Source organism: Talpa occidentalis, unplaced genomic scaffold, assembly GCF_014898055.3.
Source record: "Talpa occidentalis isolate TD23 unplaced genomic scaffold, MPIMG_talOcc4v2.1 talOcc4.7, whole genome shotgun sequence".
NCBI lineage: Eukaryota > Metazoa > Chordata > Mammalia > Eulipotyphla > Talpidae > Talpa > Talpa occidentalis.
This window is the reverse complement of record NW_023605083.1, coordinates 43,551,448-43,578,129: the sequence shown is the minus strand read 5'-3', so window position 1 is coordinate 43,578,129 and position 26,682 is coordinate 43,551,448. Positions and strand designations below refer to the sequence as shown.

Below are 26,682 nucleotides of genomic sequence, written 5' to 3'. Positions count from 1 at the left end.
TATAAAGGAACCCAACATATTTTTGTATATTGACTTTGTAGCCTGGTACTTCAAGGTATTAATTTACTATTTCTAATGTTTTTTTAGCAGAATCTTTAGGGATTTCTATGTGTTCCGCTAACACTGATAGTTTTACTTCTTTCTCAATTTGGATTCCATTTATAACCTTCTCTTGCCTAATTGCTCTAGCCAGGACTTCCAATATTACATTGAACAGAAGTTTTGAAAAAAGACATCCTTGTCTTGGGCTTGATCTTAATGGAATAGCTTTCAGTTTTTCACAATTTAGTATAATGATAGCTGTGGGTTTGTCAGATATGGCCTTAACGGTGTCAAGATATGTTCCTTCTAGCATCATTTTATTGAGGGTTTTCATCATAAATGGATATTGAATTTTGTCAAATGCTTTCTCTGCATCTAATGAAATGATTATATGATTTTTCTCTCTCCTTTGATATGTGCCCTACATGGACTGATTTGCATATGTTAAGCCAATCTTGCATCCCTGGAATAAATTCCATTTGATCATGATATATGACCCTTTTACTGCATTGTTGAATGGGGTTTGCAAATATTTTATTAAGGATTTCTGTATCTATGTTTATCAGGGATATTTATCTGTAGTGGGGGTCTTTGTGTATGTGATATCTTTCTCTGCTTTAGGAATCAGAGTAATATTGGCATCATGAGATGTGTTTGGAAGTATTCACTCTTTCAAAAAATTTTTGGAAGGGCTTGAAAAGTTTAGTTGTTAGTTTGTCTTTATAGGTTTTATAGAATTCACTAGAGATGCTGTCCAGTTCTGGGCTTTTGGTTTTTCAGAGACTTTTGATTACTACTTCAATTTCTTTGTGATATTTGGTCTGTTCAGGTTTTCTATATCTTCCAGACTCCAGAAATTAACCCACAAAGATATGTTCAGTTACTTTACAACAAAGGAACCATGAGTATACAATGGAGAAAGGAAAGTCTCTTCAATAAATGGTTTTGGAAAATTGGGCAGTCATATGCAAAAAAAAAAAAAAACTATCATACCATACACCCAAAAATAAATAAATAAATAAAACAGCTAAAAATGAATTAAAGACTTGGATATAAGACCAGAAACCATTAAATACACAGAAAAAAAATATAAGCAAGATATTCCATGATGCTGGCATCACGGATATCTTTGGTGATGCTATAAGAGAAGAGTGGAAAACAAAAGAAAAAATAATGAATGGGATAACATTATAAAAAAAGCTTCTACTCAGTAAAAAAAAGTATCACAAAAACAAAAATGCACCCTAATGAATGGGAGAAAATATTTACATATTATACATTTAACAAAGGGCAAATACCCATGATCTACAAAGAAACACACACAAATCAAGAACCAAAAAAAAAAAAAAACTCAATCCAAAAATTGGCAAAAGAGCTAAATAGACACATCGCCAAAGAAACACATGAAAAAAAATGTCTATAATCGACAATACCAAACACGTTCTATGAAGCCAATATTACACTAATACCAAAACCGAATAAGGACAACACAAAAAAGGAAAACTATAGGCCAATCTCCCTAATGAACACTGATGCAAAAATCCTCAATAAAATTTTAGCTATCAGAATCCAACAATGTATCCATAAGATAATTCACCACGACCAAGTTGGATTCATTCCAGGGGCACAAGGATGGTTTAACATCCGAAAATCAATCAACGTTATCCAATACATCAACAAAAAGAAATATAAAAACCATATGATAATATCAATAGATGCTGAGAAAGCTTTCGACAAAGTGCAACACCCATTCATGATAAAAGCCCTTGAAATTCTTGGGATACAAGGAACATACCTCAACATCATAAAGGCCATCTATGACAAACCAACAGCCAGTATCATTCTCAATGGTGAAAAGCTGAAAGCAATTCCATTAAGATCTGGAACAAAATAAGACAAGAGAAAGACATCCAAGGAATCCAAATAGGAAAAGAAGAAGTCAAACTATCACTATTTGCAGACGATATGATATTTATACATAGAGAACCCCAAAAACTCCACAGAAAAGCTAATTCAACTCATCAATCAATTCAGTAAAGTGGCAGGATACAAAATCAACACGCAAAAGTCAAGTAGCCTTCCTATACACAAACAATAAATCTGAAGAAGAAGAAATCAAAAAAACCATCCCTTTTGTTATTGAAACAAAAAAATCAAATATTTGGGAATCAATCTAACAAAAAGAGGTAAAGGACCTATACAAAGAAAACTATAAAACACTGTTAAAAGAAATAGAAGAAGACACAAAGAAATGGAGAGACATCCCTGCTCGTGGATTGGAAGAATAAACATTATTAAAATGGCCATCCTTCCAAAAGCAATATACAGATTCAACGCTATTCCAATCAAAATTTCAATGTCATTCTTCAAAGAAATAGAACAATTATTGATGAAATTCATATGGAATCACAAAAACCCCGAATAGCCAAAGCTCTCCTGAAAAAAAAGAAGGGAATGGAGGCATTACACTCCCAGACTTCAAACTCTACTACAAAGCCATAATCATCAAAACTGCATGGTATTGGAACAAGAACAGACATACAGACCAATGGAATCGAATAGAAAATCCAGAAATAAACCCACAGATTTATGGTCAACTAATCTTTGACAAAGGAGCAAAGACTATGCATTGGAGCAAAGAAAGTTGTTCAATAAATGGTGCTGGGAAACTGGGTCGCTACATGCAAAAGAATGAAGCTTGACCACTACCTCACACCATACACAAAAATCAACTCAAAATGGATTAAAGAACTAGACATAAGACCTGAAACCATAAAATATATAGAAGGAAATATAGGCGAAACACTACGTGATTTGCACATCAAAGACATCTTTACAAACCACATCACCCAAAGCAGTGATAGTGAAGGCAAAGATAAAACAGCTGGGACTACATCAAATTAAAGAGCTTCTGCACAGCAAAAGAGACAATAACAAAAACAAAGAGAAACCCCACCAACTGGGAGAACATTTTTGCACCCAACACTAATGATAAAGGACTGATCACAAAAATCTGCAAAGAGCTGAAGACTCAACAACAACAAAGAAATAATCCAGTCAAAAAATGGCAGAAGAGCTAAAAAGAAACTTCTCTGAGAGGAAATGCAAATGGCCAACAGGCATATGAAAAAATGTTCAACATCACTTGCCATCAGGGAAATGCAAATCAAAACTACCATGAGATACCATCTTACACCAGTGAGAATGGCACATATTAAAAAAACTAGCAACAACAAATGCTGGCGAGGGTGTGGAGAAAAAGGAACTCTTCTACACTGTTGGTGGGAGTGCAAACTGGTCCAACACTGTGGAAAGCTGTGTGGAGATTTCTGGACCTACTAAACATAGAGCTTCCATATGATCCAGCAATTCCACTCCTAGGTATTTACCCAAAGGACACAGAAACATCAATTCCAAAGAACACCTGCACCCCTATGTTTATAGCAGCACTGTTTACAATAGCTAAGCTTTGGAAACAACCCAAATGCCCAAAAATAGATGACTGGATCAAGAAGATGTGGTCCATATATACCATGGATATTACTCAGCATTCAAAAAAGATAAACACATGCAATTTGCAGCAACATGGATGGCGCTGGAAGGGATCATGCTCAGTGAAATAAGCCAAAAAGAAAAAGAAAAATACCGGATGGTCTCACTCATAGCAGGAATCTAGAAAACTTAAATAAGGGACCAGGAAAACGAATAACTATAAGAAAGTGAAAATCAAAATCAACAAAAAACTATGAACCAGAGACACTTTTAGGGGTGGTGGGCGGGAGGGGAGGGATTGGGGTCAGAATGGGGGGGGCTGCAATTGTATGGGGAATACAACAATAAAATTTATTATTAAAAAAAAAAAAAATAAAAAAAAAAAATAAAACTGTCCAATAAAAAAAAAAAAAAAAAAAAAAAAAAGATCTGGAACAAGACAAGGATGTCCACTCTCACCACTGCTTTTCAATATAATACTGGAAGTCCTAGCCAGGGCAATAAGACAAGAGAAAGACATCCAAGGAATCCAAATAGGAAAAGAAGAAGTCAAACTATCACTATTTGCAGATGATATGATAATATACATAGAGAACCCCAAAATCTCCACAGAAAAACTAATTCAACTCATCAGTCAGTTCAGTAAAGTGGCAGGATACAAAATCAACACGCAAAAGTCAGTAGCCTTCCTATACACAAACAATAAATCTGAAGAAGAAGAAATCAAAAAAACCACCCCTTTTATTATTGAAACAAAAAAAATCAAATATTTGGGAATAAATCTAACAAAAGAGGTAAAGGACCTATACAAAGAAAACTATAAAACACTGTTAAAAGAAATAGAAGAAGACACAAAGAAATGGAAAGACATCCCTGCTCATGGATTGGAAGAATAAACATTATTAAAATGGCCATCCTACCAAAAGCAATATACAGATTCAATGCTATTCCAATCAAAATCTCAATGGCATTCTTCAAAGAAATAGAACAATTATTGGATGAAATTCATATGGAATCACCAAAAACCCCGAATAGCAAAGCTCTACTGAAAAAAAAAGAAGGAAATGGAGGCATCAAACTCCCAGACTTCAAACTATACTACAAAGCCATAATCATCAAAACTGCATGGTATTGGAACAAGAACAGACATACAGACCAATGGAATCGAATAGAAAATCCAGAAATAAACCCACAGATTTATGGTCAACTAATCTTTGACAAGGAGCAAAGACTATGCATTGGAGCAAAGAAAGTTTGTTCAATAAATGGTGCTGGGAAAACTGGGTCGCTACATGCAAAAGAATGAAGCTTGACCACTACCTCACACCATACACAAAAATCAACTCAAAATGGATTAAAGAACTAGACATAAGACCTGAAACCATAAAATACATAGAAGGAAATATAGGCAAAACACTACGGGATTTGCACATCAAAGACATCTTTACAGACACATCACCCAAAGCAGTGATAGTGAAGACAAAGATAAACAGCTGGGTCTACATCAAATTAAAGAGCTTCTGCACAGCAAAAGAGACAATAACAAAAACAAAGAGAAACCCCACCAACTGGGAGAACATTTTTGCACCCAACACTAATGATAAAGGACTGATCACAAAAATCTGCAAAGAGCTGATGAGACTCAGCAACAACAAAGAAAATAATCCAGTCAAAAAATGGGCAGAAGAGCTAAAAAGAAACTTCTCTGAAGAGGAAATGCAAATGGCCAACAGACATATGAAAAAATGTTCAACATCACTTGTAATCAGGGAAATGCAAATCAAAACTACCATGAGATACCATCTCACACCAGTGAGAATGGCACATATTAAAAAAACTAGCAACAACAAATGTTGGCGAGGATGTGGAGAAAAAGGAACTCTTCTGCACTGTTGGTGGGAGTGCAAACTGGTCCAACCACTATGGAGAGCTGTGTGGAGATTTCTGGACCTACTAAACATAGAGCTTCCATATGATCCAGCAATTCCACTCCTAGGTATTTACCCAAAGGACACAGAAACATCAATTCCAAAGAGCACCTGCACCCCTATGTTTATAGCAGCACTGTTTACAATAGCTAAGCTTTGGAAACAACCCAAATGCCCAAAAATAGATGACTGGATCAAGAAGATGTGGTACATATATACCATGGAATATTACTCAGCATTCAAAAAAGATAAACACATGCAATTTGCAGCAACATGGATGGCGCTGGAAGGAATCATGCTCAGCGAAATAAGCCAAAAAGAAAAAGAAAAATACCGGATGGTCTCACTCATAGCAGGAATCTAGAAAACTTAAATAAGGGACCAGGAAAATGAATATAAGAAAGTGAAAATCAAAATCAACAAAAAACTATGAACCAGAGACACTTTTTGGGGGGTGGGGGCGGAGGGGAAGGATTGGGTCAGAATGGGGCGTTTGCAATTGTATGGGGGAATATAAAAATAAAATTAAAAAAAAATGTCTATAATCACTTATCATCAGGGAAAAGCAGGTCAAAATCACAATATGGTATCACCTCAGACAGATGAGAATGGATCACATCAAAAAGACCAGGAACAACAGATACTAGAAAGGATGTGGGAAAAAGGCAATCCTGTACACTGTTGGTTGGAATGTAGACTCTCCAGTTCCTATGGAAAACAGTATAGCGATTTCTCAAAATATTATCCAACAATTCCACTCCTAAGTATCCACCCAAAGAATGCAAAAACACTAATTCACAGGTATCTATGTACTCCAGTGTTCACTGCAGCACTACTTATAGTAGCCAAGTTATGGAAACAACCTAAGTGTTCAACTACAGATAAGTGGATAAAGAAGATATGGTGAATATATATGCAATGGAATACAACTCAGGAAAAAAATATATGAAATCTTGCTTCTTGCCACTTAAAAGGACGGAACTGGAGGGGATTGTGCTAAATGAAATAAATCAAAGGTAGAAAGACAAATACAGTTTACTTATATGTGGATTATAAAAAAAAAAAACAAAACAAAGGAACAGACAAAACCAAATTAAAACAAACTCCAGTTATCTAACAGTAAAACTGAAGCTATCAGAGGGGGAGAATAAAAGAGAGGTGCAAAGGGGGAAGGAGGCCAAGTGGACAATAGTAGAGGATTACTGATGCATTGGTGGTGGTTATGATATATAACATACATCTGAAGGCATGTGAGTCCATAACCCTAAATCATATACAGTGTCATAAACCAGTTACCTCAATAAAAAAAAATAAAATATAGGGCCTCCCCGGTGGCGCAGCGATTGAGCGCTGGGTTGCAAAGCTGCCCGCAGCCTCTGCAGCGCCGGTTCGATCCCCGGCTGCTCCCCGGCCACCGGAGGAGGGTCCCACATGGCGCGCAGACCTCTCCTGCCGCCGGCTGCTCCCCTCAGCAGTGTACTTCGGTCCTTCTGCCTGCTCTGCTCCCCGCTCTAGCTCTGGTGAATTCTCTCACCCTCCTGCGCTTCTGACTGTACCCAGTGCTTGTATAAATAAATAAAAAATAAATAAATCTTTAAAATATATATATTAGGGCCTCCCCGGTGGCGCAGCGGTTGAGCGCTGGGTTGCGAAACTGGGCGCGGCCTCTGCGGCGCCGGTTCGATCCCCGGCTGCTCCCCGGCCACCGGAGGAGAGTCCCACATGGCGCGCAGGCCTCTCCTGCCGCCCGCTGCTCCCCTCAGCAGTGTACTTCGGTCCTTCTGCCTGCTCTGCTCCCCGCTCTGGCTCTGGTGAATTCTCTCACCCTCCCGTGCTTCTGACTGTACCCAGTGCATGTATAAACAAAAACAAACAAACCAGCAAACAAATAAATAAAGCATGCCTCTATAAAAAAAAAATATATATATATATATATATTAAAAAAATAAATATATTACAAAATATATACAAATATAATACTAAAATAAAAATAAAGTCATAGAAACAGATTAGGGTTTCCAGAGGGGTGGAGGTGGGGTATGGGTATGGGTGAAATGGGTGAAGGAGTTCAAAAGGTACAAACTTCAGGTTAAACTATCTTTGAATGCACTCTCTACTAAGATAGGTATTGGCTTAAAAAATACTTCTTCAAAGAGGCCTTTTCCTGGCCCGCTAATCTAAATTGGAGTGCTTCAATCATTTCTGTTTTCTTCTATAGTCTTTAATACCATTGTTTACATATCGATTTAATTACATTATTTATGATTACATATGATTATAATAAAATTACAACTGAATTGTTTACATTACAATTATATTACTTTGTATTTACATTAAAACTATGTATTTTCTTATAGCGTGTTCATTGATTATCTTTTTCCCAGTAAACTTCATGAGCACAGGGACCTTAATTCTATTTTCATTGCTATAATCCTAGTTCCAACAGACTATCAGACTCACAGTAGTCACTCATCAAAAATACTGAAAAACTGATTCAAGAAGTCAATTAAGAGCAATAATTCTCATTCTTTCTGCTCTATGTGCCTCCACCAGGTCTTCTTCCTTCCTTTTCAATTCTCACTCTTTATTAATCATACAGTGTCACACAATATATGGTACAGTTCTGACAGATCTAGGCCTGGGTTTCCAGAGCTCCTAATAATAAAAAATACGAGAGAAAACATCTCCTAAGAGCTTTTTCTGTCGGGTTGTACACACATTCTCTAAAGCCCACCAAAGCTCCCCAAGAGGGGTATTTTTATTACTCATTGCATTTTACAAATGAGAAAATCAAATAGGAGAAACCTGCTCCATGTTTTATAGTTTAGTAGAGAGAAGTCCAGATTTGAACCCAGGCTGTCTACTGCACTCAAGAATTGTCTTTACTCTATTTCCTCATTGTGCTCCAGTTTCAGTGTTCCATCAATGTATTCTAATTCTAAAAACAACTAGAGCTTTATCTGCTGTACTCTGAAGAGGGGACTTTTTAAGAAAATACTCTATGCTCTTCTAGAGAACATCACTCTTTTTTACTTCTTAATGCCATAAAAACAGAAATATTTTATCTCAGCTGCTTGATGTCTGAAATCTCTGAGCTTTACCATGGAATGCAAACATTTTTCAATTTTTGTTTGCTACTCTCTTCTATGGCTACTTCATTTTATAATAATCTGCTTTGCTGTGTAACGAACTCCATATGACATAAAGAAGGTAACTTCTGTAAAAGGGTAAGTAATGGAGGCAAGGAAACAGAATATGGCTTTTGTTTCTGAACTTTAAATTTCTGTTTTGATAACGCAACCAAGCAATCAACTTAAAAGTGGTCTGAAAAATCCTTGCAGGTAAAGGATCTTTACTCTTCAAGCATCCAACTTTTTCTTCAAGACTTGGTTTTTCCCCTGTCTGGTAGACAAGTTTTCGGAGTGAGTAAAGGAGTCCAGAAATAGACAATATATTTCCTCTTCTTATTTTAAAGTGTCTGTTACAGGTTTTAAATTGGAATCTTCAACCAAGTTTATTAAAATGCTAGGGTATGCCTGGGTGAAACATACATAAAGTTTCCCACTGGAGAAATTAAGCTATCTCAAAGTCCCTTTGTAGGGAATTACTCTTCTAAGTTCTGAGTCAAAGATATGGAAGATTGGAATTTGTGTTTATCAGAGCAAATTTTTAAAATTTCAGTCCCCTATTAAAAGGAAATCCTTGTATCACATATTGCTCCCCTTTAAGCAGGCAGTCTGTTTGAAATGTTTCCTGTAAAATAAATCAATAAATACCTTGAAGCAACCAAAGTAGTAGATATGCTTACAAATGAGCTTTGAAACCTCATTTTCATAGAAATATAATTCCTTTTAAAAATCAAATAAAAAGCATCTATGGCATACTGTTAAATACACCAGCAGATTCAAAATAAATAACTGCAGGATTGGCCTAATTCTAGTTGAATGAAATATTGGCTCAAGTTCATTTCTAACCAGGATGTTTTTTATTAACACACAAACCCTGGTTAATTTCATTGGGAGTCTCTTTTTACGTAGATGATTCTAATGTACATGAAGTTCAGTTTGAAGACAGTTAATGACTTTGGGGTATGGAGCTGTTTCTGTATTATCACATCTATTTCCAAATTGATAAAGTCTTTTGGTCAAAGAAGAAGAGAAGGAAGGGACAAAGAGGAAGGAAGAAAAGAATGAGATGGAAGAAAAGCTGAGAGGAAAAAAACCAACATTTTTGCCTTTTCCAGCTGGCTGATGAACATTTTACTTGGGGATTTTTTTTAATCTACAGAAGGTAAATAGCTTTTGGATTCTGAATATTTGTGACTTATAATTATATATTACTAAAGAATGATCTATGCAAATGTTTTGGGTTTAAGGATATAAGTAAACACATTCCATATACTATAGACTATATGTGTAGCCTTGCATATTTCTTTCAGACTTGAAATATCTACACCATCTTCAAAACAGTATTTAAATATTGTTCAACACATTTGGGATTGTTCTCATATTTGCTTATAGCTCAGAGATCTGGTCACAACAATTGACTAAAAACCTATGTAACTTATCATATTCTCATGGTCTGGATAAATTTAATAAAGTTTCTGAGACTAGATCCAGAGAATCAATACCATTAAAATTTTAACTAGTGTCTGCAAATTGTATTCCATAGAACATTAGACTCATGTGATGTTAATCAGTGTTCTGGGGGGTAAAAAGTTGCAAAATCCATTATAGTTCAAAAACATGGGTTTTGGCAAATTGTAAATGCAATCAGGTGACTCTTATGAAGGGAGAATTTCTGCCAAGTTTCCCAAACTTTTTTGTTTAGAAACTGTCCGGGGGCTAATGTCCCATGGAATGCACTTTAGGACACAATTTTTTTTTTCTTTTTCCTGTGGGACCCTCGCTGGCAGCCAGGGAACTAACTGGCGCTGCAGAGGCTGCGGGCAGCCTCGCAGCCCAGTGCTCAACCTCTGCACCACCAGGGGAGGCCCACTTTAGGACACATTAATCTACAATAGTTCCTACTTCACCTCCTTCACTGAACAGCCTCCATCCTCTTTCAGGCATAACCAGATGGCTATAAAAGGAGGAGAGAATCTTCAGCTTACTTAAAGTTAAATGATTTAATGAGAAGCAAAAATGTGTTTTTGGTTTTTTTTTATTATTATAACATTTGAATAACCCCTGGAGTTCCAGGAATAGCTGAAATAACCCTCATGATAGTAAAAAAAAAAAAAAAAAAAGCAGAGCCTGGAATGGTAGCATGACATAATATCAAAATAAACCAAGGCTCAAAAATAATCTAGCCTTAAATCTGCATCTTAGCAATTACCTGCTTCATGGTGTTAGGTCTAATCATCTCTAAATCTCTGATTTTCCTTTGCAGTATTGTATGAGGTTGAAATAAAGCAGTGTGTGGAAAAGCACCTTTCCTAGGGTTAGCCTCAGAGTTGAGATGCCATTAAAGTAGTTCTTTTCCCATTTTTCTTCCCTCCCTTAGCAAACATCCTACTCTTGAAACCCAAATTGAACATTTTAGAAAAATTGTTAGGAAGTAAATAGATATCACATTGTAGCTAATAAAAAACAACCTTGAAAAACTCTATTTGGCATTCCAGTCTGGGTGGGGCAGCTAATGGGTCTAATTCCACTCACAGATGATGAAGCTTCTAGACTGTTCCTCCTGAGACACTCTTCTGAAAAGACTTTCTGTCAAAAAACATGGAGATCAATCTGGTCCCAAAGGTCAAAGTGTTTGTCACCTCCTGTCTAGACTATTGCAATGCTCTCAACCTGGACCTCCCACAGGGAGCTGTCCACTAACAGAAGATGACCCAGACATGACAGCATGCTTACTGGTTAGGTCAGCTTGCGGCAAGTCCAGCACACCCAGGCAACTCTTTGCCTTGGCTGTTATTTTATGTCAAATCCAATTTAGAATCTGGGTTTTCAAATTAAATCACCAGGCAGTGATGAGCCAGGATTGCTGGGAGATCTTTTCATTCTGCACAGTCTGCTGATAACTTATTGGACATGGAGATATTGGGACACAATACAGATAGCTCTATTCAGCTCTGTTTTCAATTTGAATCAGTGGCCCCACGTGTGCTTCTAGTTAACTGTGTATGTGTGCCAGAGCCAAAAGGAGCTTGCATGCACTTCTGCCTTGCTAAACTCAGACACTGAGTTCAGGACATCTCCAAGCATTAAAGAACTAAACCAAGGACAGGAAAGATATTTTTAAGTGCCACAGGTACCTAAAATTGGCATTCATGCCCCTATTTTAGTCCTTTCCTTATCATTGTCTTGAATTGCTTAGAATTCAAAATATATTTTAAAAAATACTTTCCTTCCAACTAATTCAGAAAATGCTACACTAAGACATTTTCCCAGTAGGGATAGCATCAACATTCTCTATCAGCTCCTCTTACAACCATATTTCTAATCCATTCATTTTAAAAGTCACTAGCAAGAAGCTAAGAGAAAGTACAATGATGTAAATAACCCTGCCCTGCAGGAAACACTGGGCTTTGGCAAGCAGCCTCAGTCAGTGGGGCAAAGTGGAGCTCTTTGAAAAGAAAATTGGTGATTTCCAGGATTTAACTTCTATCACCTTGACCAAGACTCAAGCTAATCAACCATTGCTTGACTCTCTGAAGATAGGAGGATATCTTCTTATCCCTTATCAATGTGCAAAACACATGTTGACTTTTATTTAGATACACTTGGCTGTGAACAACAGCAGTGAAAGAAGAGAAAGTATGTGGACAGTAGAGAAAGTCAGTAGAGTCAGGAAAAGAAGATTAAAAAGAAAAAGAGCACCCTTTCTCAGAAAGACAGAGTATGTATTTGCGGGGGAGGGGGTGTGTGTGTGATGTCAAAAACACAGAAAGAGAAAGTTTGTATACTTCTACTTTGGATTACTCAGTCTCCTGCTACTGTCTCCACCAGCATGGACAACTGAAAGAACATGGAGGCATAAACCAGATCCTGTCTTGCAACCACAAGCTGCGCAAGCATGGACTGCTCAGAGTCTATGGCAAGGACTGTTTCAAGGAGAGATCTGTAAATAAATTACACTTCATTTTTACCTAAACAACTACCCATAGATTTCTTGATTCAGCACAGCTTTCTTTCTTTTGTATTCTTCCTCTTCTTCTCATGAAACACCCTATCTCAACTTGGTATAAGATAGAACATTCTATATAAGAATCTTTGAGACTACGATTGCATTAGAAATATATGCATGGGCCTCCTTAGTGGCGCAAGGGGTTAAGCACAACACTGTGAAGCTATCCACAGCCTCTGCAGCACAAGTTCGATCCCTATCCAGCCAGGGAGCCACCCACATGGCGCAGCAGACCTCTCCTGTCTCACCCACTGCTCCCCTCAGCAGTGTATTTCAGTCAGTCTGCCTGTTCTGCTCCTCACTCCGTCTCTCACCCCCCACACCTCTGTCCTGTACCCCAGTTCTTGTATGCATAAATAAATCTTTAAAATATATATATATGCAGTCTCCACAGGATCAGAAATTTGCTTAGTATTGTGGGCACAAACTCTTTCCATATCAGGATTATTAGCAGGAACTTGTGTTAGTGCCTAGACTTTCTTTTGCCCTCTAATTCCTCCTTGGATAAAACTCAAGCAGGTTAGGAGATTTCCACATAGTCCTTTTTCCGAGCAGTCTGTCATTTTTGGTGCATCACCCTCATTTTCCGAAAATGGCAGAAAATCCTGCCAGGCTTTTCCAAGAATTATGTCACTCCTTAATCTTATGTTCAACAAGTAGCTCAAACAAGTTCCCTTCCTACAAGAGAAAGAACACACCCCCAATTTTCTCTATAGGCCAGGGGCAGGGCTGTGATACTTTGGCTTGATTCTTCATGGTATAATCGCAGAAACAAACAAGAGTGATTTCTTTTCTACATGAACATTTTGTACTAACTGACATCCTCTCATTGTGATTCACATTCTCTAAAATGTTGTCTATTCAATTTTCTGTTTCTTTCAACATTCCCTACCCATGTGGGTCTCACTCATTCGTGGCTATTGCATAGTTCTGAGGCAGGGCACCTGGATCAATGACATTAGCAGCAAGGGAAGAGAGAAATAAAGATTAACAATCCAGTTGGGCAATCATATTAATTGACCAAAATGCATGTCAGGCTACACATGCAAAAGCAAATTATTTGCATACTACAGACAAATCCTAGACTTCTGCTCTCTGGTTTCTTGTACTTCAATAAACCTTGGAAAAAAAGAATCACGTTTTTCATAAGAAGCCTAATTTGTTCCCCAAAAACCCTTTTTATTCTTCTTATTTTTAAAAGGGTCAGGAAGGAAAGTATTTATTTGAGGTACAAAAATGATAGTACTATAGAATTATATACATGGAGACTTCTAGAAAGTTTTCACACTGAAACAAAAAGTTTTGTTCACCAGAACTCAAGACACATTTGATAGAAATTTTAACTGGACTGGATTATCAACATGAAGGGAAAAACAAAAATAAAAGTAAATAGTATTATTTTTTTTTTTTTTATAGAGGCATATTTTATTTATTTGTTTGTTTGTTTGTTTGTTTTGTTTATACATGCACTGGGTACAGTCAGAAGCGCGGGAGGGTGAGAGAATTCACCAGAGCCAGAGCGGGGAGCAGAGCAGGCAGAAGGACCGAAGTACACTGCTGAGGGGAGCAGCGGGCGGCAGGAGAGGTCTGCGCACCATGTGGGACCCTCCTCTGGTGGCCGGGGAGCAGCCGGGGATCGAACTGGTGCTGCAGAGGCTGCGGGCAGCTTTGCAACCCAGCGCTCAACCGCTGCGCCACCGGGGAGGCCCTAAATAGTATTATTTTATGCCATTTGGACTGGAGAGTGGAAGTATATTGAGAAGAAATCTTAAAAGAAAAACAGGAAAGAAGTCCCTAAAGAGATCAATGTCTACATGGGATTTAAAGTTAAGATAATTCATAACATTCTCTCTTCAATGCAAATTATGTTAAAATCATCAACTCTACAAACATTTATTGAATACCTGATACATACAAATCCCACATAACAATCGATGAAACATAATTCCTAGATACAAGAAATTTGATATGAAGTTGAGAGTAGAAAAGTATAAACTTAGAAAATTTACACATATATGTTTCCACTTGATTTTCAAAATAATGAGTTATGTAGCAGTGCTCATTCTTATTTAATGTGAGAGAAAATTGAGGCTAAGAGAAGCTGAGTGATTTGCACCAAGATCACACAAAAGTAATAAAAGGCAGAACCCAGATTCAACTCTAAGTTATCTGACACCAAACCCTCCACAATTCATTGCCTCCACATTTCAAAGTAAAATGTCACAAGTGCCAAAAGGGAGGTATGTGCAGAGTATTACTGGAATTCCTTCTCACTGAGGAGATCAGAAAAGATTTCAAGGAGATATTTGATTTGGCCCTTTAAAGAGGTCAGGCAACAATGAACTGAGAGGAAATTATAAGCTGAAGGAAATCATTTAAGGAAGTAAAAGGTGAGGAGGAGACAGGAACCAGTGCACATTTAAGAAATGGTAAATAGGCCAATATGCCTAGGGAATAATTTATGTGAAGGAGACCAGTGGGAGATAAAGGTAGAAATTTGGGTTGGAATCAGGTCATGGATTGCCTTAAATGCCTTGTAAAAAAACATGAACATTTTTGGCTAGGAAGGGAGAATTACTGAAGGTTTTTGAATAGAGGAATGAATAATCAGAATAGAGATTTAAGATTAATCTGGCAACAAATTGTAGAATAGTTTGGAAGAGGCTGAGGACTTATGAGACCACAGCAATAATCCAGATAAGAAATAATGGGAGTCAGATCAACTGTAGTGGAGTCGAAAGAGGATGAAAATAGGGATAAATATAAGGAAAATTATAGACTCAGAGGAATGCCTTGATTAATTAGATGAGAAAGTGTAAATGAGAGGAGGAAGCTGGGAGAGTAGCAAGATGGTAGCTGAGTGAAGATGCTGGCTCACCTCCTCCATAAGCTCACGGCCAGATTGAAGCAGACAAAGCCAATAACTTGTAAAGGGAAAAACAGATGATGACAGTATACACTAGGAGCAATGTCCAGGGGAGGGAGATCCTAGCGAAGAGTAGAATCAGACAACTGGGTAGCCTAGGTCAGTTAGGTGAGCCCCAGTAGCCCAGAAGCCCCCAAAGACATCAGAGCGGCTTGGAGGCAGTAGGCCTCACTTGATCCCAAAGAGTACCAGGATGGTACCTAGAAGCAGGCATCCCAGTGGTAGTACCTGGCAGACTTCAGCAAGCACCAGGACAGGAATGGGACTCTGCACAGTGAGAATTTAAAGACCTCAATGAGCCAACACCTTTGCCAGGGATAAGCCCAGCAAAACCCAGTGATCCAGGTTGGATACAGAAGCAGCTCCACTGTGGTAGGTCCCTGCTGACCCCAACAAACCCGAGGACAGGACAAGAATCAGTCCCACTGTGGTAGGCCCCAACAGATCCCAGAGAACCCCAGAGTGCATTGTGGAAGTAGCCCTTGCCAGTGGGCCCCAGGGCATACTGGGGTGAGAACCAGAAGCAGTCAAGACCCAGTAGACCCTGAAAAGAAGTAAAGCAGGCCCTGGCAAGGGAAGCAGTTTAGAGAGGCACAACGTCATGAGCAGTGAGTCACAGGAACAGTGTTGAGAAAGATACTCCCATTCATAGGAAAGGGACTGATTATTCCTTGAATAGTAGAAAAGAGTGTAGACTTCAAAAGGGTTGACAAAGGAGATTCACACTACATTAAAGGAGGTGGATAGATAGAAAGAGTTACTTGTGAGTTGTGGCCTGGAGTAGGGGACACTGGAGACAGAGCTGTCCAGCTCATCAGGGGCTTTGGGGAGGGGCATGCAGATGTTGTGTGGAGGCACACTACTATAAGGGGGGGGAACCTTGTGAAGGAATGGGGTGCTATGGGCAGGTTAGGTCCCCAGTAAAGATAATAGCAGAGCAGGCATTCTAATCTGAATGCCCCAACCAATACCCTGGGACTAATGCCTACTTTGTGTGACACACTAAGACAATGAAAGCACAAGGACTGCCAAATCTTATTCCACACCCCAGAGAAGAGGGACATAGGGGTGCCACAAATATAAATCAGCTCCATCCCAACTCATCCAGACCAATATCTGGATCTCTCCAAGTGACTTACCCAACCCTGCTAACTCAGCAACTGCAAAGCAGGTCTGAGTACATACATAAGCCAGGAAAGGCTAAAAGCAATTAACTATTTAAACAAAATAACAACCCACATGAATGAATAAAATAGTTTAACACCCAAGTTACTGCTAATGATATTAAAAACAACAATAAAATAGGGAGACTACAAATAGAAAGATTGGCAGAAAAAAATATATAACACATGGAAATATAAGATCTCAAGACCATAAGGTAAAAATAATTCTCCATAATCAAAATACAAACATGGAAAATTATATCTCACTATCAGAGTTCAGAACTTCTATAATTTAAAAAAAAAAAACTGAGATAGGAAAAAAAAAAAACATAGCAAATCACAATAGCACATCAAAGTAAAAAAAAAAAAAAAAAAACACATAGCAAATCAAAGCAATAAAGGAGAACCCAGAAAAACAAGACAAAGAAATACAAGAGAACTCAGAAAAGCTAATGAAGAAATACAACAATTCAGAAAAAAAAATTAATCAACTCAGCAATAAAATCAATGAACAGAAAGAAGTTGAAGCTTTAAATAAGAAAATAAGAGAAATTCAGGAGGTAAATAATTCAATAAAGGATTGAATCAGTGACCTTGAAAAGAGCAATATGCTAAGGACCCTGGTGGAAGAAGAGAGAGAAGCAAAACAAAAAATTAATGGAGAGGCAATCTGAGAACTCTCTGATACCACTAAGAGAGCCAGCATACAAATAAAGGACATATAAGAAAGGGAAGGGAGGGAGTAACAGAGAGCCTGTGTAAGGAAATAATAGAGGAAACCTTTCCACACCTGGGGGAGGAATTAAAATGAGTCCTGAGGGTCCCCACCTGCCTGCTGTAGGTGTAGCCTTGCTTAATTTCAACTCATCAAAAAAAAAAAAAAAAACTTTATAGTTTAGTGTTGTGAAAAGAAGCTGGTATAAAAAAACATTTGATCAAAAAAAGATGACAATGTAATCTTATCATCTTTTGTGGACCAGTTGTGGTGGGCAGTTTTTTTTAAGTAACTTGTGAAAAATCTAAATGCAGATATTAACCACAATACAATAGGAGTAATACACTTCAATAGGCATTTACATCAATGGATAGAACAACCGCACAGAAAATCAAAGAAAACACAGCATTAAATGAGATGTTAGACCAGATGGACCGACTAGACATTTTAGGGCACTACCCACCCCACCCAAAATGTTGAGTATACATTCTTCTAAAGTATACATGGGAAATTCTCCAGGATATGACATATTGGGTCATAAAACAAATGTCATATATGACAACATATTGGGTCATAAAACAAGTGTCAATAAATTCATGAAGATTGAAACCATAACAAATTCTCAGATCACAGATTCTCAGATCACAATGGTATCAAAACAGAAATCGGGCCTCCCCGGTGGCACAGCGGATTGAGCACAGCACTGTGAAGCTGTTTGCAGCCTCTGCAGTGCAGGTTCGATTTCCGGCCGGCCAGGTAGATGCCCACATGGCGCAGCAGACCTCACCTGTCGCACCCGCTGCTCCCCTCAGCAGTGCTTTTGGTGTGTCTGCCTGTTCTGCTCCCCACTCTGTCTCTGGTGAATCCTCTCACCCTCCTGTTCCACTGGCCTGTACCCCAGTTATTGTATAAATTAAATAAATAAATAAATAAATCTATTTAAAAAAAAAGAAAAGAAATCAACCACAAAAAGAAAGCTGGAAATACTTCTAATAGGTGGAGACTGAACAGCACACTACTGAATGATTATTGGGTCACTGAGGAAATAAAAGAAGAAATTTTAAAATAGCTGAATACAAATAAAAATGAAAACACAGCCTAGCAACCTATGGGATGCAGCAAAACAGTACTAAGAGAGAAGGATAAAGTAATACAGGCTTACAACAAGAAACAAAGAAAAGATCCCATTTTATTCAACATTATACCTTAAGGAATTAGAAAAAGAAGTACAAATGAAACCAAAAGTCAGTATAAGGAAGGAGCTTATTGAAATTAGAGTGAAAGTAAGTGGAATAGAAGTCAAAAATAGGGTCTCCCCCATGGCTCAGGGGGTTGAACGCAGCGCTGTGAAGCTGTCTACAGCCTCTGCAGCACGGGTTCCATTCCCAGCTGGCCAGGGAGGTTCCCACATGGCGCAGTACATGTCTCCTGTCTCGCCGGCTGCTCCCCTCAGCAGTGTACTTTGGTCAATCTGCCTGTTCTGCTCCCCACTCTATCTGTGGTGAATCCCGTCACCCTCCCACACCTCTGGCCTGTACCCCAGTTCTTATATAAATAAATAAATCTTTTAAAAAAAAAGTCAAAAATAGTACAAAAGATCAATAAATCCAAAAGTTGTCTCCAAAAAAAATAAACAAAATGGACAAAACTCTAGCAGACTCACTAAGAAAAAACAAGAAATACTACTAAATAAAATAAGAGATGAAAAAGAAGTTACAAATAGACACATCAGAAATACAGAGGATGTGTATTTATTAGTACTTCCAGTGTATGAACATGGAATATGGCCCTATTCCCTTGAATATTTTTATGCCAATGAATTAGAAAACCAGGAAGATATGGATAATACCTAAAGGCATCTAACTATCCATGACTGAATCAGAAAGAAATATAAAATCCAAACAGACCAATTACAAGCAAAGAAATTGAAATAGTAATCAAAAGTCTCCTAGAAAATAAAAGCCTAGGAGCAGATGGCTTTACTAGTGAGTTCTAACAAACTTTCAAAGAGGAACTAATGCCTACACTTCTCAAACTTTTCCAAAAATTTGAGGAAGAGTGAATTCTCACAAACATTTTATGAAGCCAACATTATTCTGATACCAAAAGCAGACAGGATATCATAAACAAAAGCAAACAAACAAAAACTACAAACATTCCTGATAAGAGAGGGGGAAAAGGTGGGGGGGGTGGAGAGAGAGACTTGACAGATAGATCCAACCCACATTTGAGTCACATACATAAGCAAAAAATGTTTCATAATTTTGCTTGGATTATACAGGTTTTGGATAAATTCTTCATCACCTCATTGCAGGAAGTTTCTACTAGACAGGGTCATCTCATACCATTATTTCCACTTGAGCAAGGACAAAAATCACTGAGTTACTAGTGATTTTAGACAAAGAGCTAGGAAATCCAAATATTAGTCTCAACAAAGGGTAGAGCCAACTGTGGCAAAAATCTTGGACTTGTGCATCAAAGTGAAAAATGTCTCCTTTTGAATATTGCATCAGAAAATCTTGCAATTGTCAAATAAAACAATTACTCAATTACTTATTATGAAAATTCCACCATTGAAACTTCCTGTGAGATAAAATAATCCTAATCCTAGTTTTTGCTCTGTAGTGTAGACTGAACAAGAAAATGCATTTCTTTCTAAGACCTTGCTTTTCCATCTTAATAATGGGAAAATAGCAATGCTAAGATAAAGAATGTTTATAAATAGGATTTTGAAATTGAAGTTATTTACTCAGATAAGACATAAATGGAAAGTTAATCTTGGTCATTTTAAGTGAGGAAAAATATCCTGCTTTCTTCATTCCTAGCTGGAAAAAGATACATAATTTATGAGGTTATGGTGACATTGACCATTCCTGCTTCCTTATTCCCAGAAATATATGCACCACATTCAAGAGTTACTCAACACAACAATTGTTATTAAAAAGTTACCACCAACAGAAAACACTGCAATGATTCTGGGTGGTTTTGTTTAATTTTCTATCATCTTTTATGCAGAGAGAGAAGGAGAGAGAGATTTCCATGCCTCTGACCTTCAGACAAAAATAAAACCCCAGAGTCTAAAAACCCAAAGGCTTCATTTTTCTGTAAACAGCACTGAGATGCACAATGAAGAGTTTATGGCCCATGATATGAATCAACTTCTTTGATAAGGAGCCTAAATTTAATTTGCAAACATGTGGCTGTGACCTCCCAGAGCCAATGACTGAAGACTTCAGGCAATGTGTGTGGGCCAGCTGTGGAATTTGGCTTAGCTCTTGGTTGAAGTCACCTCCCTCTCTAAAAATTCTTTAAATACTCAACGAGACATGTGTAAGTAGAAGTTGCAGGGAGAAGAGGTTTGGGAGTTGTTAACAAAAGACAACGGATGAGCTCATAAAACTTTAATCAGCTGTTGGGGAGCATTCCACTTCTGGGGTTTCAGGGCCATTCACCAGTCCTCTGGTGATAGTGATAAACTTATCAAAAAGGGTAAGATTTTCAAATGAATGCTATATTTGGAGCGTGAAGGCTGTATGTTACATAGGTCTTACAATTCAGATTACAATACAGGTCCATTCATGAAAGGCCTTAGGCTGGCTGACTTAAATCAGAATACCCATATTCAGGCATGAATATTATACATATGGTCACAATTTACTGTTAAATCCATGGGCTTTCCAAAAGCATGTTGCTTTTTGGTGCCCTCTGATCTCTTTCCCCAAGTGCTTAACCTTGTACTTGAACCTTCCTGAATGTTAGTTCCATATTCACTTACACAATCTCAGGCAAAAGTAAACATAACATTTAAGGTTGCTAGTGTGTATTATCACTGGCAACTTCTGAGTTCATATTCTAATTATGAGATGGAATATGAATTTAGTCACAGAACTGAGAAACACTCATTCAAATATAATCTTTTTAAAGGGAAAAAGCAAAAAACAAATGTATTAATAAAATGTAAACCTCCTATATACATGGAAGAAACTCAGCATGACTGAGTAACTCACTAATGTGGTTTTAGATGCCACTTTAAATAGCTTACCAAAGACAAGAGATATTGGGGAAGGGAAGAGGAGGTGTGGGAGTTTATCAGGAAAGGCAGGATAGACAAAGATATGCATGTTTAAGTTCTGCCTTTTTCATTGAAAAGAGAAGAGCTTAGATCTTCTTGAGAAAGGCCCTTAAAGAGAGAAGTTTACATCAAAAGCAAAATCCACCCAATCTTCAGAGCCCCTCCCATGAAATGAACCTTTTGCCAAAAGGTGACATTTATGATTCCCTATAGTCACACTTTTGGAACTTCTCAAGAAGTTTAATGATTCAGAAGTTGATTTGTTCGATTATTTTATAGAATCCATCTCTCACTCTGAGAACAGATAAGTCCATATAAACAACTGCTTTCAGTTTCTGGAGGTCCTCCTATAGGTGGCCCCAAAGTGAAGCCTGTATTGTGCTTGCAATAATAAGAGGCATTTTTATGGAAACGAAAGAAAAGCAAAGGTTTAATGTGAAGCAAATAACAAAGTCCATTTGAGAGTACTGAGGGATGTCAGTATAGAAGAATTCTAGATATCAGTGGTCAAAGAATGTTCAGATGGAGTGAGAATAGTCAGGCAGTTTGTAGTTTGCAGTTTGATGCCATCAAGCATTTAGGAAAATCACAACAGTCATGGGGATTACCCACTGCCATTGTGGTGATCTCTATGAAGTTAATATTGAGTTCTCCATTTCCAGTTTGCACGACTTCAGAAAAAAACAGTTTTAATTTCCAATCAATTCAAGTCAAAAATATTGGTAGAAAACTGGAAACATTTATTTGGCAAGTCATGGCTAGATATTAGGGCAAAAATATTTAGGACCCAGTCCAGTTCATAGATAAAAAAGAAAAACCTCAAAAATAATTAAGAAGTCTTAGGGGCCTCCCTGGTGGTGCAAGGGGTTAAGACACAACCTATGAAGCTATCTGCAGCCACTGCAGCATGAGTTCGATCCCCAGCCAAGGAGTACCCACATGGCACAGCAGACCTTTCCTGACTCACCCGCTGCTCCTCTCAGCAGTAAATTTCAGTTATTCTGCCTGTTCTGTTCCCCACTCTGTCTCTGGTGAATCCTCTCACTCCTTACACCTCTGGCCTGTACCCCAGTTCTTGTATAAATAAACAATTTTTAAAAATAATTTTAAAAATTTACAAAAATTATCACAGTAAGGTTAATTTTCATGCAAATTAAATCTACTTCCAATAAACTTGGTCTGCTTTTTTTTTTTTTTTTTTTTTTGGTATAAGCATGAGAAGTACAGACTGTAACCATAAAGAATTTTTAAAATCTGCTTTACTGGCACATTTCATAAGGAATCATATACTGAGCTCTTACGACCTCTCAGGGCCATGCCAAGGTCTACCCATCAGACTTTGTGATACCTGTATATTTGATAAAACCCTCTATTTTCAAGGTCTCCAAAATGTTGCAGGGTTTACAAATCTGGGAATGAGTAACCTTCCCTATCTTTTTTCTTGATAGCCCTGGAACCCTGTGAGCAATATATCAATATCTCTTGTCTTTGTTGGCTCTGAAATCAATCCAAATTCCTTAAAGTGGTCTTGTCTTGAATATAAAGTTCTAATCAAAGCCATAGTAATACAACCTTGTTTCCAATAATCTATACAGAGAAAAAGAGAGCATTATTATATTGAGGCAAATAACACATTTCCATGAGAAATAAGAAAACTTATTAAAAGATTTTACATTCTGAGGGTGTCAAAGAAAGAAAAGCAAATGTCTCAGTTTTGCCTACAAAAAGATGCAATTTGCTGCCACCAACTTGTCCAACCAAGAAGCACTTGCATCTGCCTCTCCAAAGTCGTCTACAAAATTAGTGCTATTGGGACTGTCTCTGTGGGCCCAGTTGAGACCAGAGTTCTCAAATCCAGTGTGGTAGTCACCTTTGCTCCAGTCAATGTTACAACTGAAGTAAAGGTTGATGGAATGTACCATGAAGCTTTGAGTGAAGCTCTTCCTGGGGACAATGCGGGCTTTAATGTCAAGAATGCGTCCATCAAAGATGTTTGTTGTGGCAAGTGACAGCAAAAATACCCACCCATGGAAGCTCGTGGCTTCATAGCTCAGATGATTATTCTGAACCATCCTGACCAAATCAGTGCTGGATATGCACCTGTGCTGGATTGTCACACAGCTCACAGTGCTTGCAAGTTTGGTGAGGTGAGGGAGAAGATTGAACATTGTTTGGGAAAAAACTAGAAGATGGTCCCAAATTCTTGAAATCTGGTGATGCTGCCATACTCAATAAGGCTCCTAGCAGCCCTATGTGCACTGAAAGCTTCTCTGACTATCCTCCTCTGGGCTGCTTTGCTGTCTGGGATATGAGTCACGTTGTTATGGGTGTCATCAAAGCAGTGGACAAGAAGGCAGCTGGAGCAGGCAAGGTCACCAAGTTTGCCCAGAAAGCTCAGTAGGTTAAATGAATATTATCTCCAATACCTGGCATCCCAGTCTTAATCAGTAGTGAAAGAACAGTCTCAGAACTGTTTATCTCAGTTGGTCTTTAAGTTTAATTGTAATAGTAAAAGACTGGTTAATGATAACATTCCTTTCAGAAAGAAAGGAAAATGTTTTTGTGGGCCATTTAGTTTCTTTTGTGTGGCAGTTTTAAATTATTAGTTTTTAAAATCAGTACTTTTTAATGGAAACAACTTGACCAAAAACCTGTCACAGAATTTTGACACCCATTAAAAACAAAGTTTAATGGGGGGGAAGAAATTTACCTTTGCAGCAGGTCATAGCCAAAAAAGGAAAAACTTTTCTTATATCAGAAAAAGCAAAACACAAAAAACAATGTCAAATAAAATCATTAAAAATTACCAGGCCTCCATAGTTCATTCATTCAATCCCATATAGAAAATCTCATTACTAGCAATTATTATAACTCCATTTTTTTCACATAAGTTCTGTAATTTTTTTTAAGATTTATTTATTTTTATACACGAACCAGGGCACAGGCCAGAGGTGTGGGAGGGTGAGAAGATTCACCAGACACAGAGCAGGGAACAGAATGGGCAGACTGACGAAATACACTGCTGAGGGGAGCAGCAGGCATGACAGGAGAGGTCTGCCGCGCCACCACGTGGGACCCTCACCAGCCAGCAGAGATCCAACCCACGCTGCAGAGGCTGCCAGCAGCTTCACAGTGCGGCACTCAACTGCCTGTGCCACCAGGGAGGCCCAAGTTCTGTAATTTTTTATCCTCAGTTCCGTGATAACTTGCATTTCTAGAGTATCTTTCAAAGTCCTTTCCTGTGAATTTCTCTGAACACAAAGCATCAAAGTAAAGGATAGCTTTGGCTATTGTTTAAGTGTTAAGACTTTAAAATGACCACAATTAAAACCTGACTTTAACACAATGATAAGGAAATTTGCTCAGTGAGAATAACCTTAATTAACCAGTAATTTCAGACTTTTAAAAAGTTTTATATAATTTTTAGAATACCTATATTAACAGCCACAAACATGCTAATAAGTTAAAAGCATTTTTCCTTGTGTGACAATGCTTGATGTGAAGTTTCAACATTCCAAATTAGTCCAAATTGGTAAATAACTCTCTTTCCATAAAAGGAGATAACAATTCTGAAGGCTACCTTAGGAGTCTTTGCAAGACTTCACATATTTTTTCTTTTAACTAAAGGCAGTATATATTTTAAATTGTTGATTACGGGGAGGTTTTGACATTTGTATTAAAGGATTTGAAACACATAGATTTACTGTGAAACAATAGTTAATTATTCAGAATGACAAAGATTTTTAAGAGCAAATCTATTTCTCTGACAAGGCTCAGCTTAAGAACTAGATTTCGGGCCTCACATGGTGGTGCAGGTGGTTGAGCGCAGCACTGTGAAGCTGTCCGCAGCCTCTGCAGTGTGGATTCGATCCAGGCTGGCCAGCGAGAATCCACATGGTGCGGCAGACTTCTCCTGTCTCACCCGCAGCTCTCCTCAGCAGTGTACCTCGGTTGATCTACCTGTTCTGTTTCCCCTCTGTCTCTGGTGAATCCTCTCACCCCCCCCCTCCACACACACACACCTCTGGCCTGTGCCTCAGCTCTTGTATGCATAAATAAATCTTAAAAAAAAAAAAAACTAGATTTCTCTCACACAAACCTCCCACGCATTCTTTTTACTTTCGCATTTTCTTATATCATCCCATTAATCTAATCATTATCTCATTTTTTTCCATCAATGAAATTTTGCCTTACTACAAAATCTATTTTGTGCAATTCCATTTCATTAACAATGTTGATTTCATGATAAAACATCAAAAAAATTGCTCATTATATAATTTCTCTATGCTTCAGTGACAGACATTCCCATAATAAAGTTTTTAAGAGAAAAAACAGAGGGCTAAATTTCTTACAAAAACATGCCTGTGATTCTTTTATGTATCTGCCCATTGTATTGTATTTAAATGTATTAATTGAATTAAAATGACAAAAACACCATCGTGTCTTTTCTTTAATCATTATTCAAACAGAACAGAATGAATTATTCTGGTGAAGGTCCCACATGGTGCAAAGATCTTTCCTGCTGCGCCTGCTGCTCCCTTCAGCAGTGTATTTCATCAGTCTGCCTGTTCTGCTCCCTGCTCTGGCTCTGGTGAATCCTCTCACCCTCCCACGCATCTGAATGTACCCAGTGCTTGTATAAATAAATAAATCTTTAAAAATAATAAAAAAATAAAAATAAAAATAAAATCATCAGAGCAAATGGCTCATAGTCTGTTTCAGCATTCTATAAAGTTTTCACTGTTTGGAAGCTCTTCATCCAGACAAATCTTTTGCAGAATTATCTCAATATGTCCTTATTAACTATCTGACCTTGAGTAAATCACTTTGCCCCCAGATCTTTTTTCCCATCTATGTACAGAGAAGTATTCTATTGTAAATGGTTCAAAGTTCCCACCTAGCCCTAAATGTTCTTGAATAATATTGATATGATTCTATGGCTCCAAGTTATTCCATAAAGAGTTTTTTCATAACCTTTCATATTAATTGCATATTTTATTACAGTAAATAATTTATTTTATTGTGTTCTAAAGACTCAGAAAAATTAATGGAGCACTTATAATTAATCTTTTTCCTAAGTCTACAAATATAGAAAGAAGTAATTAAACCATATTTAAAGCTTAATACAGTACCATAATAAATACAATGTGGAAAGTTCACAAGAATATCAGATATTATCTTTTATTATGGAAGATATTATCCCCAAAGAG

At 37.6% G+C, this 26,682-nt stretch overlaps 1 pseudogene; it reads left to right on the top strand.

Moving 5' to 3' along the window:
- LOC119231395 (elongation factor 1-alpha 1-like) overlaps positions 1–23,873 on the top strand; it is a 42,505-nt pseudogene extending 18,632 nt beyond the window's left edge.
- Positions 23,874–26,682: the final 2,809 nt, after the last annotated feature.